General features: G+C 36.2%; 1 pseudogene; it reads left to right on the top strand.

Annotated features, from left to right (window-relative positions):
• Window positions 1–10211: 10211 nt before the first annotated feature.
• Window positions 10212–19530, top strand: LOC104244938 (uncharacterized; annotated as a pseudogene).
• Window positions 19531–20619: the final 1089 nt, after the last annotated feature.

Genomic DNA, 20619 nt, shown 5'->3' with positions numbered 1-20619 from the left:
GATATGTAATGTCATATTCGCTTAGCTCTATACCCCACTTGGCTAATCTACCTGATAACTCTTGTTTATGCAATATATTATGTAAGGGGTAGGCAGTTACTACTGAGATAGGATGACATTGGAATATAGGTCTTAATTTTCTTGATGCCATAATTAAGGCTAATGCAAGTTTCTCTAAATAAGGATGTCTCAGAATCTAGCAAAGATTTGCTAACATAATAAATCGGAGATTGTTTACCTTGGTTTTCTCGAACTAATATGACACTTACCGCTACTTCTGAAACTACAAGGTAGACAAGCAATTTCTCCCCATTTTTCGGTTTAGCCAACAATTGCATATTTGATAAGTACGCGTTTAAATTTTTAAGCGCTTTCTAACATTCTTCAAACCATTCAAATTGATTTTTTTTTTCAAAGCTGAAAAGAATTTGAAGTACTTTTCTGATGGCTTGGAAATAAACCTTCCCAAGGTTGTTATTCTTCTTGTCTGCCTTTGTACTTCTATTTTGCTCATAATTATATCCGAAATTTCTTCAATAACTTTAATCTGTACGGGATTTACTTCAATTCCACGGTTAGAAACAAGAAATCCCAAGAACTTACCTGATGACACGCCAAATGCACATTTCTCCGGATTTAATTTCATGTTAAATTTTCGAAGAATCTGAAATGTATCAGTCAAGTGTTGAATATGATCCCCTACTTGTTGTGATTTGACCAGCATATCATCTATATACACTTCCATGGTTTTTCCTAGGTGTTCTTGAAACATTTTGGTCACTAGCCTTTGGTATGTGGTCCCAACATTCTTCAATTCAAACGGCATAACTTTGTAACAGTACGTCCCTTTGTCTGTGATGAAAAAAGTTTTTTCTTCATCTAGAGGATCCATTTTAATCTGATTATATCCTGAATAGGCATCTAAAAAACTTAATAATTCACGCCCTACAGTAGCATCAATTAGTTGATCTATGTGCAGTAATGGAAAAGAATCTTTAGGGCAACTTTATTTAGATCAATATAATCTACACAAACTCGCCACTTACCATTTTTTTTGGGTACTACTACAGTATTAGCCAACCAATTTGGATATTTTACCTCACGGATGGACACGATTTTTAAAAGTTTTTGCACCTCATCTTGAATCACCTGATTCTTGAAGGAGCCTTGCTTCCTTTACTTTTGTTTGACAGGTGTGTATGATGGGTCTTCATTTAATTTGTGGCTTATTACCTCCAGTGGTATACCTGTCATATCTGAATGAGACCAAGCAAAATAATATGCGTTAGCCTTTAAAAATTCAATTAACTTACGTTTTATCTCTGAACTGAGGTTGGTTCCAATGTAGACTTTTCTGTCCGGCCAATGTGCAAATAGTACCATAGCTTCCAGTTCCTCGATCGTTGTTTTAATATTTTCATTTTCTTCTGGATTTAAATAGTATCGGGCCTCGAGTCTACATCTGTTTGCCCATCTTCAGTTGAGGTTTGTGTTGCTGCGTCCTCAACTAGATTCTGTGATTGCTATTTTTCGTCACTCTTTGCATTTGAATCTTCCACGGAATGAATGCTTCGCGAAGCTTGTTGGTCACCACGGATTTGCTGTATTCCCCATTGTGATGGAAACTTGATAACTTAATGTAAGGTAGATGGAAAATCCTCCATTTTGTGAATCCATGGTCTGCCGAGAATCATATTGTACGCCATATCCATTTCTACTACCTGAAATTTGGTATCTTTGACTACTCCTTTAGCGAATGTGGTGAGTATTGTCTCTCCTTTTGTTACAACGCTCGAGTTGTCAAAACCAGACAAGGTGTGTGCCTTTGGTATCAGCTTATCTTCGGCTTGCATCTCATTTACCACTCTTAACAAAATGATATTCACGAAACTACCTAGATCAATCAAAACTCATTTTACATTAGTGTCATGTACAAGTAAGGATATTACCAGTGCATAATTATGCAGGATTAGCACATCATCTGCATCTGCATTATCAAATGTAATACTATCTTCTTCCAAAACCTGTCGAACCCGCTTCCCGTGTGTAACTGTAATTTTTAACAATTTCTTTGCTGCCGTGTATGTTACACCATTAATCTCTTCTCCTCCATTTATGACATTAATTGTCCTCTTTAGTGAAAGAGGTTTTGGTGGTTCCTATCTATTCTTCATATATTCTTGCTTTCCCTTTTCACTACATAATTTAGTTAAATATCCGTATTTTAATAAATGTTCTACTTCACCTTGCAGCAATCTACAATCCGTCGTTTTCTGACCGTGATCGTTGTGAAACTTGCACCAAAAATTAGGATTTTACCAGTTTGGGTTTGATCTCATTTCCTTTCGCCACCGTACATTGTCTCCCATGCTCCTTAAAACAACCACCAACTCGAATGTGCTAATATTAAAACTGTAACCGCCAATCTTTGCCTTCGAGCTTCTATCATCATATCATGTCTCTCGCGTGTTTCGTTCTTTTTCGAACCTTGATGATGAACCTGACTCTCTATCTCTAGATCTATGATCATACCTTGGGTTTTCCTATTTTGAACGTGAGTCTCTTCCTGCTGGTCCCATGTAAGGCTCGTACCTGTTTTTGCTGGACCTTTTTCAGTTTTGGCTCGTCTTGAACTCATCCTTTCAACTTTTTGAGACTGAATGATAATATCTTATTATATCCGTAGCTTCATGTTGTATCTGTTATAAACATCATCCCAAGTTATTGCTAGAAATTCTCGTAAACATTCCTTGAGTCTCTTCGTTGCTTCCGAGCTTTTTTCATTTAGATTACTGGCAAAGGCCATAGCCGCTCAGTTATCAGGTACACGTAGCAACATCATCCTCTCACGCTGGAATCTGTCTATGAATTCCCTGAGTATATCTGTATCTCCTTGTTTTATTTTGAAAATGTCCTCCATTCATTTTTTAATTTTTTGAGCTCCCGAGTGTGCTTTGATAAATGAATCCACAAGCTCAGCAAAAGAATCTATAGAATTTTCGGGTAAAAGAGAATACCATGTTAATGCTCCATTCGTGAGTGTTTCTCCGAACTTTTTGACTAGTACTTATTTGATTTCTTGCTTGGTCAAATCGTTGCCCTTTACGCTAGTTGTAAATGCGGTTACATGATCCCGTGGGTCAGTTGTTCCATTATATTTCGGAATATCAGGCATTTTGAATTTCTTTGGAATTGGCAAAGGAGCGGCACTTGGCTTCCAAGGTTGTTGAGAGTATTTGTCCATATCTATTCCCTTAATTACAAGTGGCACTCCGGGTATCTGCTCTATGCAATCGCTTTGCTCCTTGAGCTGTTTCTGTAAAGTTAGTACCAAATTCTTTAAATCAGAATTGACTGGGTTACCTGAGCCTCCATCACGAGATTCGCTAGGAGTTCCTCCACTGCCTGAGTTAGCGAGTCCTGAGTGAGGATTTTCCATGGTGTTATTGTTTGGAGTTGGTGTTGGTGGTGCAGCACCTGGCAGCTAGTTAGCAAAAGCCTGAAGAGCGTTACTGACCTGTTGGGCGATTAATTTTTTCAAAGCTTCATCAATAGCTTGATTATTTTCGAACTGATCATTCGTATTTGATTCAGATCCGTCAGGAGTCCCCTCTCGGGATTGTCGAGGAGAGTTTCGTGGCGATGGAGCTGGAGTTCCTTCACCTTGTTGATTCTCTTGACGTTGCTGATTTTCTTGGTGTTGTAAATCTTGTTGGTTGTTGTCGTTGACATTCGACATGATTGTTTTGACAAGAGAGTCGATTTAGAAAGTAAAAGATTATCAGATTCCCGGTAACGAAACCAATTTGTTTAACCAGAAAATAGGAATTTCGATCAAAGCTTAATTTTAGAAGAACTCGGGTTGCTGATAATCAAATAAGGAAAAAAATTGAATTGAAATGTAGCTGAGTAAGCAAAACAAAGCAAAGTAAATCAATGTATTCCAATAATAATCCGTGTCCCTTTACAAATGTTATTTCTCTCCCTTTATAGCTATTTCTAAGTACTACATTTCTTTCCTCTCATAATAGAGCCAAAATGAGCAATTAATGGCATTAATGTAACGTTATAATTCGCAATCGTAACTGTTTTGTGAAGATTCTATAACGTTTTCCGTCATTGATGCTCATTAATTACAGATGATACGTATCTGTACTTTTTGCTAACTATGTTCATTCTTCCGATGTCTCTTCAAGTTACCAAGAAATACGAGTAACCGTCCCTTCTTATTTTCTGATATTCTTGCCCGTATTTGTTAAGGTCCACAACTCTTTGAATACTTTCTACCAGTTGTCATATTTTCATTAATCCATATATCTTGACATATCATCACATAATTAAAATCAAACGTTAATTTGATTTTTCCCAATACAAATGTGGCAGAACTCATAGTCATCAGCGGAACCCAAGTATTTTTTTTGTAACGACAAATAAAAATTACCGGGGGAATAACTGATTTAAACAAGTTGTTAGTTTGTGCATAAAAGGAAGAGGTTCAATAAGTAACGGTTTGACTGCTTTCAGAAAGCAACAAGATTAAAAGTTCCAAAATGTGCTAAGTTCCTCGCCGACTCGGATGGCTTTGTGACGCCACGATTACCCCATTGCTGACATTTCTACATCGAAAAAGGAGGTTAACCTTATATAGCTGTCGAATTACTTTGTAAACTTCCCAGTTTCAGTTTGTTTCTTGTGCTATCTTCTTAGAATCCGGCAACTGCCTGTCCCAATGACTACTGCAACATCATTATATTGCGGCGCGTTCCCGCATGTGGTCGGTGAAGATATTAAGGAGGTGAATTTGCGAGTTTGGTCGAATTTAGTAATTTTAGTATAAATCCTGTGTTTATTTTAAAAAATTCATTAAATATGTATAAATTGTTAATTTTAGAATCTAATAACATAAATGAACTAGAATCTCGAACCCATACATTTCAAATCCTGATTCTGCCTCTGAATTAAGAATAATACTGAATGTGGTATATTAAATATTTTTGAAAGCGTAGTATGATCTTTATACATGTTTATTCATGTATTAAAAATTATCTTATTGTCAATGTAATAATTTGCTATGTATAAAAATAATACTGAATAAAATATATAACTAATATATAAACAAGAGATAACAATATAAAAGCTAATACATCCTACCAAACGACCCCTAAGAGCTAGCATCAGGAGCCAAATGTTTTATCAAGTAGGTTCAAGGTTTTAAAATTTAATAACGAAATTTTTCAATGATTGGATTCACTGCAATATTATTCAACCTTGCAGTTCTACCAAGAAAGATTTCAACAATAAGTTTGCACTAGATAAAATTGTTGAGCTTTTTAAACTTATTTTAGCTTAAAGGAGGGTGAATGGGGAACGAAGAGAAAATAAAATATTTGAGTTTCCCTCCTTGACAAAAGAACATTGTCCCATATTGGAGGAGGAAAAGATTTTTGATGTGTATATATATAATTGCTCTTCTTTTAGTTCTTAAAGAGTTAAAAAGAAGGCAAGCCTCACGTCGTTGTCGTTGTCGCTCGGCTCGACTTCGGATTTGATTGATTAATCTTTTGGACCAAATTTATTTGTTAATAGTAAATATTAACGTAATATTATAAAATATCTGTTTTTGTAACGAAAAGTTAATATTAAATCTAAATTATCCATTTTTTGTAACGGAAAATAAAGTTTCCTCTGCCCGTCCGTTTTTTGTAATGGAAAATAAAGTTTTCTCTGCCCGTTTTAGCTTGCGTAAATGGCTATTTACGTTATTTCCACGTAACTGACCTCTAAAGAGTTGCACCTTATCGTTTGAACTCAACAGGTTGGGGCTATAAATAGCAGTCCATTCTCTCAAATTTTCCATACGAAATTCTGAATTCTCCTCCTTTCTTCTACATTGTTTTAGTTACAAAGAAAGCAACAGTAAGTGTGATTTGCTACCGATCATTGTGTTCACTGAGACACTGGAGTTTGAAGTACCGCTACACCAGCGTGTAATTCGTTCTATCCTAGGAGAAAATAATCCACAACCTCGGGTATTGGGAGGGGATTAAGTTCCTTAAGGAAACACTGTGAATTCAGTGGCCTCTCACTAAATTCTATTTCTTTTACATTTATGTTTATACGTTATTTTATCTTCTCCAGAATTATTTTACAAATACAGTTTATTAACAAGCTTAAGGAACTTAATCATTTTCTGTATTTGTGTTATACTCACTGTTTTGGAGACTAAAACCTTTGTGATTTTCAACTCCCGTTTTGAAGATTAAAGCCTTCATGGCGATTTTTTACACCATTGGAGATTAAAATCTACGTGATTTTAACATTTGTTTGTGTCATTCTTTTACAGAATTGACAAATGACAACGGGAACCAGACTGTTCCTATGGTGACTGCCAAAGTGCCAATGCATCGAAAAGCCGAACAACACCAGCATTTGCACTGATAGAAAAACCCGAAAAAATTTTCGGGATTGATTTCAAGTCGTGGCAGCAGAAGATGTTCTTCTACTTGACGACTTTAAGTCTACAGCAGTTCATTAAGGAAGACTCCTGTTCTGCCCGACGAAACTTGTTACATCCCGCATTAATGTTTAAGTTTTGTTGTAAGTTAATCGATGTAAGATCCGGAATGAGATTATTTTGAGATTATAAGCATTATGCTATTTCAAACAAGTGATGAGTAAATTCGTGAAGGTGAGAGGGGAAACAAGTCAAAGAAAATAAATTTTTGTCTAAGTTGACATATTGGGATAAAATACGGGTCGTGCGATAATACCCGATATTTACGAACTAGTACCATACAAGGTACCATATAACCATAATAGTGGGATGTATAAAGTATATTAAAAATAAGTAAAATTTTAAGTAATTTAAGATAATTCTTAATTATCTGGTAATTGGTTAATTATCGGGTAGCGGGATATTACCTAATTAAATTAATTGAAAACTTTGGATAAATATCAAAGTAAGAACATGGCAGCAAGCCCCTTATTAAGAAAATGACTCTTAGTCATTTTATAATAGGTGGCATCTTAATGCCTTAGTTACAAGACACCTCAAACTTTAAAACTTTCAAAACAAACCATACTTGCAATTCTTGCAAATTTCATTTCCAATGTTTCAATACCAAGACAATAATATTAGCATTCTGATAATTCATTGTCAGAGACACTTCAACCTAATGCAAACTCATTCCTAATATTTTCAATACCAAGGCATTGCAATAAGAAGAGAAAAACGTTAGCAATCCTTCTTGCAACCAAAAGATTCCAACAAGATTTAGCAAGGAGTACGGTGCAACCTTTTTCAAGAACATCATACGGATTTTTTCTATTTCAGGTATGTTAAGACTAAGCCCTTATTTCATTTTGCATGATCTCGTCATTACACAAGTTTGATAACGAGGCATAAAGAAAAATCCATATCCCGTAATTTACGTATATTTTGCTAGTCTCGCAAGTTATGTATATTTTTCTAGTTTTGTAAGTTACAATATTCTTCATATCGGGACTTCATATTCAATTGAGTATTTCCTTATTCCAGTCAAGAGAGCATAGAGTTTATATATATAGTATTAAAGTATTGTCATTACCATCAAGCTATAATAGATAGGCAGACCCCTATTGGGCAACCTCTGATCAGATGATAAGATATATACCGAGCCTACTGTGACCGAGCGCTTATGAGTGAGCCCAGCATGGCCGAGATCTAGAGACTAGTATGGTCGAGCGCCTATGAGCGAGCCTTATAAGGCTGAACATCTATTTTACTTACTATATTGAGAGAGTCGAGTCAGTAGCAGCAGGTAAGTATATCTTCAGATTATCATTGACTTCTTTCAGTTATTATATTATCAGTTCAGTTTCAGCTTTCAGTACATTGCCTTACATATTCGATACTTTATTTCGTACCGACATCCCTTTTCTTGGGGCGCTGCATTTCATGCGTGCAGATTCATACAGACAGACAGGTAGACCTCCTCATTAAGTTTGCCTGAGTTCAGCTTGATCGGTAAGCTCCAAGCCTTTCGGAGTTGCCGGGTCTAGAGATTTATGTACATCTTGTGTATATATGTATATATGTTATGAGTAGGTTAGGGAGCTATTCCGATCACAGTATATCCATCAGTAGAGGCTTGTAGACATATCCTGTAAGTTAGTGCAGTATGTTGGGCTTGTAGGACTTTTATGTATATTTTGTTGGTTTTCCAGCTTTAGCAGTTATGATGGCCTTATCAACCTAACTTTATATTGATATTTAGTTAGTATTTGTAGTTGTCTTGCAATATGGCCCATGGCCAAAGAATGACATCATATGTTTAGAGTCCTTTAGTCGCAAGTTGGTACGCAAGGATGGGTGAGGCACTAGGTGCCGGTCTTGCTCCCCAGGTTTGGGGCATGACAAAAGTGGTATCAGAGTAGTTCTATCCTAGGGAATCTACAAGCCGTGTCTAGAAAAGTCTTATTTATGGGTATGTCGTGCACCACACTTATAAGCAGAAGGCTACATGACATTTAGGACTGTCACTCTTTCTTCTTACTCTAGATCGTGTAGTAGAGCTTAGTTGTAAGAACACAATTTCCTAAACTCGAACTTATTCATAATACAGAGATTTCTACATTTAGAAAGATGGTTGGTAAGGGATTGAATTCTGTTGTGAAAAGTTGAGTTAGAAGAACCTGGCGAGCTTCTGGAAATGGAGCCTTAAGGTAAGAATATCTATCCATCTTGATGGTGAAAGATAATGAGAGATTCAGAAGGTAAATACAAGTTTCACCAAGTAAAGGAAACAAGGTGAAAGAGGGTACGAGGTACCCAGCTAATGAAAATTTTCCTTATTTACCATTCAGGAAGAGAGATAAGGAAGAATTATGAGTGAGATGTGATACATGGATGATAACGGTAAATCAAAAAGATGACGGTATCATCGAATCCATAGTCAGTGAAGGAAGAGACGGGAGGTGATATGTCTTAAGACAACAAACGAGTATAGGCCATAAAGTCATATCCTCATTTCGAAAAATAAGTTCGTGACTCTAACATGATGGCCAGAAGGAAAAGTTAGACCCCAGAGTAATAGAAATCAGTATGGACTGGTGAACAAGATAAACTAAACATGAATTAGGAACTGAGTGATTTGATGATAGTCATCATCATGGGAATTTCAGATTGCATTCTGACAATAATAGAATGGACAACAGAAGAAGATCCATGATGAATTTAGAAAATGGTCATTCAGGGAGACGCTTCCCTAAAACAAGCAATATGAGCAAAGTTAAGCTTAAGGGACTATATATGCCAGTTACACTAAGTTTCATAATCGCGAGTGAGGAATTTTGTTATCCTTGGTACAGAAGTATTACCGCAAGGTGAGTAAGGGTTATTAATAATGTGAAAGGACGCCAAAGATGAAGAGGAAAAACATCTATAGACAGGTCGTCATAGCTCCAAGTCTTAGTATCCCCCTAAAGGGGGGAATATGGAATGATAAAGCAAAAATATGCGATAAAAAAATAAAAAAAGGATGAGATTGCACTTATCAAAATGTTACAGATATGCTATGATTCCAGAACTTTATAAAAAAGAAGAAATAAGGATTTTTTCCCGAGATGTTATTGACAGATAAGGAGCCAGTACGTGAGGTAAGTTAAGACAAGGAAATAACCTAAGAAGGATTACACTGAATTGATATGAGAGTGCGCCAACGAGTGATTAGTAGTTGATTCAGGAAGAGCTTAGTTATTTCTAGATAAGAGGATACAAACAAATCAGTAGATCGTGCAAGATAAATATAGTAAACCCAACATGGAGAACTCATCCTCACAGTAATGTCATTATAATACTTGAGATATATTCAAATAAGAGTCAGGGTAGTTAAAGGTACCGTATGAGCGTTACAGAAATAAAAGAGAGTGACACTGGGAAGACATTCAGAATATCCGTTTAGAAGCAACCCTACAAGCACAAGGGCGTGGAGGTAAGTAACTACGGATAAGAATAGGCAAGGAAGGACATCAGAAGGTCCGTCGAGTATACAATATAATAGACTCACAATTTTTACAAGAGTCAGAGGTTCTTCCCTAAGTACTATGACAAACTAGTTGAGAAAATAAGGAAAAAGGCTTCAACCTAAGCACAATGATCTAAAGAGGAAATGGTCGTGTGACAACAGTCTCAAAACAACATGTATGCACTCTCTAAGAAAGTATCGCCTACCATGGCTAGTGAACAGGGAGAAATCAGAAGTGATATTCAAGATCATATAGTTTGTATGTAAATTCAATATATGTGGGCACTAAGATAAGCTAAGTATGGATGCAACAAGGGGACAGAAAGATCAGAAAAAATAATAGCTTACGTTTAAAGAAAGCTAAGATGGAACGAAAGGAATTATTCAATCAATGATCCATAGTTGGTTACGTTATGAACGCACTTAAGGGTTTGAAGTTTTATACATACAACATATACAACCATAGAAGGTTCTGGTATACGTTAAAAGAAAGAATTGAGCCCAGGTCATAGATAAAGGAATGAATTTCTAAAGGATTGTATCATGAATATTCCATAGTGCTATGAAAGGCTAAAAGTAATAACTAACACCATGAGCCGCAGATCGGAAGATAGTTTAAGCCTACCTAAAGGTTGATCAGAGGAAAGAAGAAACTAAAGAGTTACATTGTAAATCATGAGTTTGATTATTGAACCCAGAAAATTATGGACATAGTGATTGAGAACATTGTAGAGTCACTCTCTAGTGATTAAACAAGTAATATTGAGCTTAAGTAGGAAGAAATAATAGACCAAACCAGAATTGTTGAAACAGTAGGGGCCTCGAGTTTGGCTATCCAGGGGGCTCGAGGTCGGTTAAGACCAATAAAGTAAAGGCTATAAAGTTGAAGAATAATTATTGAGCATGTTAAACAAGAAGAATAAGAATGTTCTATTGCAGTGAATGATCTGATGCCTTACAAAATGATTGGGTCCCTTTTATATAGGAAGAAAAACTCCAATATGGTACATTTCTCATAAAAGTAAATGATTCTATTGGTACATGGGTATAACAGCCTAGTACGGATCTGTACCATTTCGTACAAACCTTATCCTTTAATTAATGCCTTGGTCCACATGTTCCTGAGAAATTCCTGCTCTTTCTTGATTGACTTCGAGATTGTGATGCCCTCGATATAGATCGTGCTAGGCCTTCGATTAGCCTCCTCGAGGAGGGTGTCCCTCAGTCGGATCCGATCTCCACTTCGAGTCTCCCGGGCTCGGACCTATTAGCCCGTTTTAAGACTTCAAAATATCATGCTCCTCAATTTTGACCGCATACAATTCTTCAGAGGCATGGGTTTGAGGCAGGGGAGACCCGATGAATTTTGTGGCCTAAAGCCAAACTTATGAGGGGCCTTAACTTTTTAATTTTTTATTATTTATTTGAAGTCTATTTTTTTAGCTTTTCTTAGATACAAAGTTATTAATAATTTTTTTATAATCAATAAATCCTAATAAGTATTTTCAAATTTACAATATAGCTAATCCATTTAGCCTATCTTTTGACATTGTTGTTCTTAAGTAAGGTTTTATCCATTTTAATTTTGAAAACTTCTTTCCGCTGAAGCAACGGTAACATGAGTTATGAACATTATTCCATAAGCAATTGAGGCATTTGGCAAAGAACTAAATCTTTTTATTTGATTAAGTGTATCAATTAAACTATTATGTTCTAATTGTACTATTTTCCTTAATACTTTTAATTCAGAAAATAAATCCAAACCATCAATATCGAATTGATTATTATGCTTTAAGGAACACACAATATTCATGCAATATTTTTTCAAATTTCCAACATCTAGTGATTTTAGTTTTTACTGCCAAATTGAAAAACTAATAATATTTTCATATGCTTCGAATTGTTCAAATCTATTTTGAAGTAAAAAAATAGCTTTGTCTATTATGTATAAATGTAATTAACTCTAAAGGACTTTCTGAAAGATTTTGAGATTTCATTATCAACATTTGTATCAAATTATTACTTCCTATATATCACACGTTTCTTACGAAATTCAGGTTAGATATTTATTTCAAGTGCAATTTCCTTTATAGAAATCATATTAGTTGCAAATCCTTCTTCTCTATATTTGTTAAAGAAAGAAATCAATTTTTTTTACTTTACAGAACTCTTTTTTAAACTTATACATAGTTTATTAAGTGTAACAAAAAATGGGGCCTAAAGCGGTGGTTTTACTTGCTTTATGGAAGGGCCGCCCCTGGTTTGAGGAAATCTAGTCTGCACATTGTGCAGACTTATGGCAATATGGCAGCTCATATTATTTTAAGTGTATCGAGACCTCAGTTTTTCTGCTCATTGACTCCTGCATATGTGATATTTAGGTGGATCTGAATGGCTAATTATTGTTGATTCCGCTGTGGAACTTTCTTCTTTGGGTCGCAAAATTCATATTTTCACTACCCACCATGATAAAAATCGATTTGTTGAGGAGACTCTGTCTGGTAAGAATATCTTTTTTCTATGTTATGGTTTTATGTCAGAAGAATATCCATTGTTCCTTAAATGGACTGGTGCATGTTTGTTGCTCTCTGCATGTTATTCTTGTGGCCTTCATTTGATATAGTTCTAGCAGATCAGGTCTCTGTTGTTGTTCCACTGATGAAGTTAAAGAAGTCGCAAAAGGTATGGAATGTTTATGAAAATCAATTTCTAAGCTATTAGCATAATTATTTATGGAGTTTCTACCTCAAGCAGGTTGCATTCTACTGCCATTTTCCTTAATTCTTTTCTCTCTTCTATTGGAAACTCATTGACTTCATTGAAGAAATAACGACAGGTCTTTATTGATTAGTTTATCTTTCTATCCTTAATTCTTTTCTCTCTTCTATTGTTTAAACTTGTTTATTTTTTAGTTCTCTGTTCCAATATCTAGTTCTTCTTTGATTTCGTGGTCACACTGTAGGTATGGCAGATATAATCCTGGTTAACAACAGGTTTACAGTATCTGCTTTTTCAAATACCTTCAAGAATCTAGATACACGTGGAATTAAACTAGTTGTGTTGTAGTCAATGTGGATCAGTTTCAGAAGCCTAATGCTCCCAAGTAACAACTCATCTGTAAGATACTAATACAACTTTAATTGTGCACTTTGTTTTAGGTTGAATTTCCTATCCATCCATTGATTTGAGAGGATAAAGAATGTAGAACTGGCAATATCTGCCTTTGCAATGCTTGAGACCAATCAGGATCAACTTTTAAATAGGAATGGTGTTTTCCTCGACTATTGCAGGCAAGTTCAGCTTATTTCTTCCCTAGTCCATTTGTATGATTGAGTTGCATTATCAAAAGACCGAGCACGTGCAAACCCCCAGTAAAATGGTGGATTTCAACCTCAATTTTTTTTTAACTCTTGACTCTAGGCTCTAGGTATCTGGAGTTTGTGCAGAGTTGATAACATGATGTCAATTTGTATATTGATACATGATATATTCTCATCGTATAAAATAAGGATACGTAGAAGTGCTCGCAATCTATTTAGAATGGGAACTTTAACTGAAAGAAAGTCAACATTGACATCTGATCAGGGATAATCTGCTGTTGAAGTTGATGTAGGGAAGTTCCTCGTGATATTTGTCTCCATTGGAGGATAAGGCTCACTTCTCTCTGTTGGGATAAAAAATAATATATCCCACCCTGTAATAATATCCACGACAAATAATAATAAGACAAGAGAGTAACAATGACACCAACTCTTTTAATGAGGTAAAATACAATACTCGAGCGGAGCAATATAACCACTATAATATTACAACTTGGTAGTGTCAAGAGACTACTATAATTTTGAAAGAAATAACACTCTTTATTTAAAGACACCTCACTACAATATTACTACCACTCACTATTTAACTCATAGACAATATTTTGTGGATTACTCTCACTGCTTTGCTTTCTGCTTAGCTTCTCTCATTTTTTTAGTGTGTCTGGACTGAGAGAATGAGGCTGCTATTTATAGCCATCATTGCTGCCCAAGAAACCAATCAGATAAATTGGTTCATTGCGATTTGCAATTGCAAACCACTGGCGCCCACAATTTTGTTTTTCTCCCCGTTAATCACTCTTCTTTATTTTTCTATTATTCAATGTAGTAGGTGAGGTATGGACCCCACAAATATCTCCCTTAATTTTGATTTTTCTTCTTCAGACCAAGTCTTATTCTCAATCTTTGAAAATCTTCAAACTTGAGAGGCTTTGTAAAAATGTCTGCAACTTGATCATGAGACTTCACATATTTGAGCTCGACTTCCTTCGTGGAAATGCACTCTCTGATGAAATGATACCTTGTATCTATATGCTTGCTTCGATCATGATACACCAGATTCTTGGCAAGTGCCTGCGCAGATTTGTTATCAATACAAATCTCTGTAGCCTCAATTTGTGGCAAATTGAGATCCTTCAGTAATCTTCTTAGCCAAATAGCATGACAGGTACATGATGTTGCTGATATATATTCCGCTTCACAAGTCGAGAGAGTAACTATGGACTGTTTCTTTGAACTCCAAGAAATAACAGAATCACCAAAGAAAAATACAAAACCAGTTATACTTTTTCTATCATCAATATCTTCCGCATAATCACTATCACAATATATCACAAGGTTAAAATCATTAGAAGAAGAATAAAATAACCCAAAGCCGATCGTACCTTTTAGGTAACGAAGAATTCTTCTAGTGAGCTTCAAGTGAGTTGAGGTAGCAGCTTCCATGAACCGGCTTACTACTCCAACTACAAAGAATATATCTGGCCTGGTACAAGTCAAGTACCTCAAACTTCCCACTAGACTTTTGAAAAATGTGGGATCCACTTTTTCTCCTTCATCAAACTTGGACAATTTTGTTCCACTTTCCATCGGTGTGTCTACGGGGTTGCAATCGAGCATGTTGAACTTCTTCAATATCTCTTTTGTATAGCTTTCCTGAGAGATAAAAATTCCATCCTCCATCTGCTTTACTTCTAGGCCCAGGTAATATGACATGGGCCCTACGTCTGTCATCTAGAACTTATGGGATATATCTTTCTTGAAATATTCAAACAAACTTGGGTTATTACCCGTGAAAATAAGATCATCAACATAAAGACAAACAAGCAAGATATCTCCATTAGTATGAACTTTAAGATAGAGCATATTCATGGAGATAACGAGTAAAACCATTGTCTTGAAAATACTTGTCAATGCAACTATTCCATGCTCGCGGGGCTTGCTTTAATCCATATAAAACTTTCTTCAATCGCAACACTTTATCTTCATGATTTTTGACCATGAAGTCCAATGGTTGTTCAACATAGACTTCTTCTTCAAGATAGGCATTCAAGAAGGCTGACTTGACATCTAGTTGATGAATCTTCCACTTCATTTGGGCCGCCAAAGAGATCAGCAAACAAATAGTCTCCATGCGGGCGACAGGTGCATAGACTTCTTCATAGTCAATGCCTTGCCTTTGCTTGTAGCCTTTAGCCACAAGTCGTGCCTTGTATTTCTCCACATCTCCGTCAACATTCTTTTTTGTCTTGTATACCCATTTAACTCCAATTGCTCGATGACCCTTGGGAAGAGTTGTTAACTCCCAAGTGTTGTTCTTCTCAATTGACTTGATCTCCTCCTCCATGGCATGTCTCCACTTTTTATCTAAAACAGCTTCATCAGAGTTCATTGGTTCACTGTTAACAAAGAGACAATATAAAAAAATCATAATTAGTAACTTCTTATGTGTCGTCATAGAGCTCTTGAATGCTCCTTGTCCTTTGCAGCTGTTCATTTGAACTTTCTTGAGAAGAGAGAGATGCAACATTTGTTGGAGAAGGGGGTGGAGTTGTGTCCTGTGCAGGTTCCACGGTCTCTGGTTCTTCTTCATCACCAAAGTATGGAAGAAAATCATATGAAGTTTCTTCCTCAGCTTCCCAATTCCATGCCAATGCCTCATCAAATTCAACATCGCGACTTGCCACCACCTTGCCGCTGCTTGGGTTGTATAACTTGTAGCCTTTTAAACTCGCATCATAGACAACAAGCACATATTTGACACTTCGATCGTCAAGCTTCGCTCTCCCTTGATGTGGCACATGAGCATAGGCTATGCTCCCAAAGATTCTCAAGTGCTTGACACTTGGCTTTCTTCCACTCCATGCTTCTTGAAGGGTTTGATCTCTAACGTTCCTTGTTGAAGACCTGTTGTTATAAACTGCACAAGAAACAACTTCGGCCCAAAATTCCTTGGGCATGCTTTTAGCTTTCAACATACATCTAGCCATATTAAGAATCGTTCTATTCTTTCTCTCTGCAACTCCATTTTGTTAGAGTGAATAAGGTACTGTTAGAGGGCGACGAATTCCATGAGACTGACAGAAATCATTAATTTCTTTTGAAGTGAATTCGCCTCCTCTATCGGACCTTAAAGCTTTAATTTCATGGACACTTTCTTTCTCCACAAGTACTTTACAAATTTTAAAAGCAGCAAAAGCTTCAAATTTTTGGTTCAAGAAATAAACCCAAGTCTTTCTACTAAAGTAATCAATGAAAAGCAGGAAGTATTTACTTTTACCAAAGGAAGCTGGATTTATTGGTCCACACACATTAGTGTGAACAAGCTGGAGCAGCTTAGTTGATCTTGACATGGCCTCCTTTGGAAAACTCCTCCTTGCATGTTTTCCTAGAAGACAAGCTTCACACAATTGGTTGGGATGGTTGATTGATGGTATGCCATGCACCATATTCTTTTCTCCCATTGATTTGAGTGCTTCAAAATTCAAGTGCCCAAATCGCATGTGCCAACACCATGATTCATCTTGCACATTAGCCTTCAAACACTTTGCATCAATTGTTTTAAGATTTAGAGAAAACAATCTATTCTTTGCCATATGCACTTTAGCCATTAGAATTCCACTTGAATCTCTAAGCCAAAGATGTATATTTTTTTGTGGATGTTATATTCCTTTTCAAGAAGTTGGCCCAAACTCAAAATATTACTTTTTAATTTTGGCACATAATAAACATCTTGAATTAACTTGTGACTACCATCTTTACAGGAGATTAGAATCGTATTATCCCTTCGATTGGAATCTGAGGTATCTCCAAAGGACACATTGCCTCTCACCATTTTATTGATCTCCACAAACTTCTCTTTGCATCCACACATATGATTTCTTGCTCCATTGTCCAAATACCACGAGTTGCAATCATCTCTGTCTTCTTCCTTGAGTGCCATCAACAACGTTGACTCATCTTCTTCTTTCTTGTCGTCAACAAGGTTAGCTTTTTCTTTGACATTGCTACGACATTCCCAAGAGTAATGGCCAAATTTATGGTAATTATAACACTCAATTTTTGATTTGTCGTACCTTTGTCCATTATTTTCTTGGTTGTAGCCACGTCCTCTTCCTCCTTTATGTCCACGACCATGACCTCTGAATGTTTGGTGGATTTTAACTTCAACAATGAAGTTGTTACCATTACTTCTTCCTCTTCCATGACCGCCACAACCTCTTCCTCGTCCGTTTCCTCGATAGCTTGATACACCTCCATAATCCTTGAAGGATGCCTGAGTTTTAAGAAGTTGCTCCAATGACACTTCTTGTCTCTTTTTGATCTTTTCTTCGTGGGCCTGTAAAGAACCCTTCAATTTCTCCACCGTCATAGAGTCTAAATCTTTTGACTCTTCAATATCACACACCACAAAATCAAGTTTAGGTATTAAAGTGCGAAGGATCTTTTCTACCACACGGACATCTTCTATGTCCTCCCCGTATCTTCTTAGTTGATTTACAATAGCCTTCACTTTTAAAAATAATCCGAGATGCATTCGGATTCTTTCATTTTTAAAACTTTAAAATCAGCCCTTAGAGTTTGAAGTTTTACTTTTTTCACTTTGTCAACTCCTTGAAGAGAATTTTGTAAAATCCCCCAAGCTTCCTTTGAGGTGGTAGCATCTGCCACCTTCTCAAACATGGCATTATCCAAACATTGGTGGAAGAGCGTGAGGGCTTGTTGATCCTTCTTCCTTGTCTTTGCCAAGACCTCTTTTTTATTTTGAGGCAGAGCTTCCTCATTATTGGGTTTTGCATACCCTCTATCTACGATTTCCCACACATTCTGAGAGCCAAGAATGACTTTCATATGTAGACACCATTTCTTATAATTATCTTTTGTAAGACGGGGGTACTGAAAAGACAACGAACCATTATTCGCCATGGCTCTGATACCATGTTGTTGGGATAAAAAATAATATATCCCGCCCAGGAATAATATCCACGACAAATAATAATAATACAAGAGAATAACAACGACACCAACTCTTTTAATAGGGTAAAATACAATACCCGAGCGGAACAATATAATCACTATAATATTACAACTTGGTAGTGTCAAGAGACTACTATAATTTTGAAAGAAATAACACTCTTTATTTAAAGACACCTCACTACAATATTACTACTACTCACTATTTATCTCACAGACAACAATTTGTGGATTACTCTCACTGCTTTACTTTCTGCTTAGCTTCCCTCGTTTTTTGGTGTGTCTGAATTGAGAGAATGAGGCTGCTATTTATAGCCATCATTGTTGCCCAAGAAACCAATCAGATAAATTGGTTCATTGCGATTTGCAATTGCAAACCACTGGCGCCCACAATTTTGTTTTTCTCCCTATCAATTACTCCCATTTTTTTTATTCAATATAGTAGGTGAGGTATTGACCCCACACTCTCTATTAGAAGTTCCTAAATTTCTTTGTTGCATTCGAAATAGGTCCTTAACACCTTATATAGATGTCTTTGTAAAATGTTGCTTTAGCAGTACAAAATAACTTTTATGCTCAAATTTATTCTTCATGTTAAAGGTAACAGGAATGTTGCTACTTTTTATTTTTTATTTTAGGCGGCTTTGATAATAACTTTAGAGAGAACATGGAGTACCTGGATGAACTAAAAAGGTTGGTTGAAAGAAAAGGTGTTACTGATCTTATCAGGTTCATTATGTCATGCTCGACTGCTGAAAGAAATGCTCTCCTTGCCCAATGCCTATGTGTTCTTTATACACCAAAGGTGTGGCTGAATTTGAAACCTCTTAAATGAATAACTCAAACATTCATTTCTAGAGAGAGAAAAGATTCGTTGGTTAGGATGACATTGTTATTATTTTTGGTTTAAATTCTCTAACTTTTTCTTTCTTTGAAACTAGGATGAGCATTTTGGTATTGTTCCATTGGAAGCAATGACAGCCTATAAACCTGTTATTGCATGCAACAGTGGTGGCCCGGTAGAGATAGTAAAGAATAGTGTGACAGGCTTCCTCTGTGACCCTAACCCACAAAAGTTCTCTTTAGCAATGACTAAGCTCATTTTGGATCCTCATATGGCAGAAAATATGGGGCAAGATGCCCGTCGACATGTTACTGAGTCATTCTCTACCAAGATATTTGGCCAGCATCTGAATCGGTATCTCATTGATGTTGCTCGAGGTAAGGATGAATAACATCCTCTTGATTTTTGTTATCTCAGACCCAGTGGATCTCTGAGGATGTGATTTGTGGTTCGGTCAACTCCTCAGGGTAATATACCCATACAGATTAATCGGACGCTTCTCTGCCCCATTGGGGTAGGGGTAAGGTCTGTGTATACACTACCCTCCTCAGACCCCACTTTGTGGGATTTTATTGGGTCGTTGTTGTTAGATTAATCAGACGCCATTTCCTTCTCCATCAGTGAAAATAAGGGCCAATAATAATTATTTTAACTCTCAATCTTGGTTTATTAGCCATACAAACAAAAAAGTAATATTACTTGTGTGGGGTCCATCCCATAAATTAAGGAAGACTTTTCTTCCTTTGTTGGTTTTTCAAAATTGGCATCAACTTTTTCTTCTGCATAGTCAAAAAGGGTAGGATGCAGAAGAAAAATGTCAAGTGTAGTAGGCGAGGCTCTGCCTATAAAAGGAGAGCTTTGGCTCTCATTTCTACATACCAAAAATCTCAGATAATACATCTGAGTGAGAGAGAGAGAGAAAGAAAGAGAGCAAGATATTCCATAGACTATAAGAAAATAGTCAGTGAAGAAAAATAGAGTATGAGAGATATTGTAGTGAGGTGGAAAAAGCAAAAGAGTGTCTTTTCTTTTGAGTGTGTAGTGGTCTTAGGAGTATTTGTACTCATTACTACACAATGTAAAATTCCTTGCTATAGTGATATCAGTCGCTCTTCTTGGACGTGGATTTTCCCTTATTCATAAGAGTTTCCACATAAAATCTTGGTGTCATTTTTGCTACATATTTATTCTTGCTGATTTAACCATAACTTAGTGGCCCGCGTTTATCACTAATACCGCAAATATTATTTTTACGGGGTTTATTCCCAACAAGTGGTATCAGAGCCAATGTTTTATCTGAGTATGCTTTGTGGTTGCAGCACAGTCTAAACTTTCACATCAGAAAAGAATTACTTTGCTCTCTTAATAAATAGTATTTGTATTTGTGATAAACGATGGAAACCAATACTAGTAGAATGGTTAATTTGAGTGGCACAAATTATGCCATTTGGAAGGAAAAAATGGAAGATTTGCTTTATGT

This window comes from Nicotiana sylvestris, chromosome 7 (genome assembly GCF_000393655.2).
Source record: "Nicotiana sylvestris chromosome 7, ASM39365v2, whole genome shotgun sequence".
Lineage (NCBI taxonomy): Eukaryota > Viridiplantae > Streptophyta > Magnoliopsida > Solanales > Solanaceae > Nicotiana > Nicotiana sylvestris.
The sequence above is the reverse complement of the archived record's forward strand: the minus strand, read 5'-3'. Positions and strand labels throughout refer to the sequence as shown.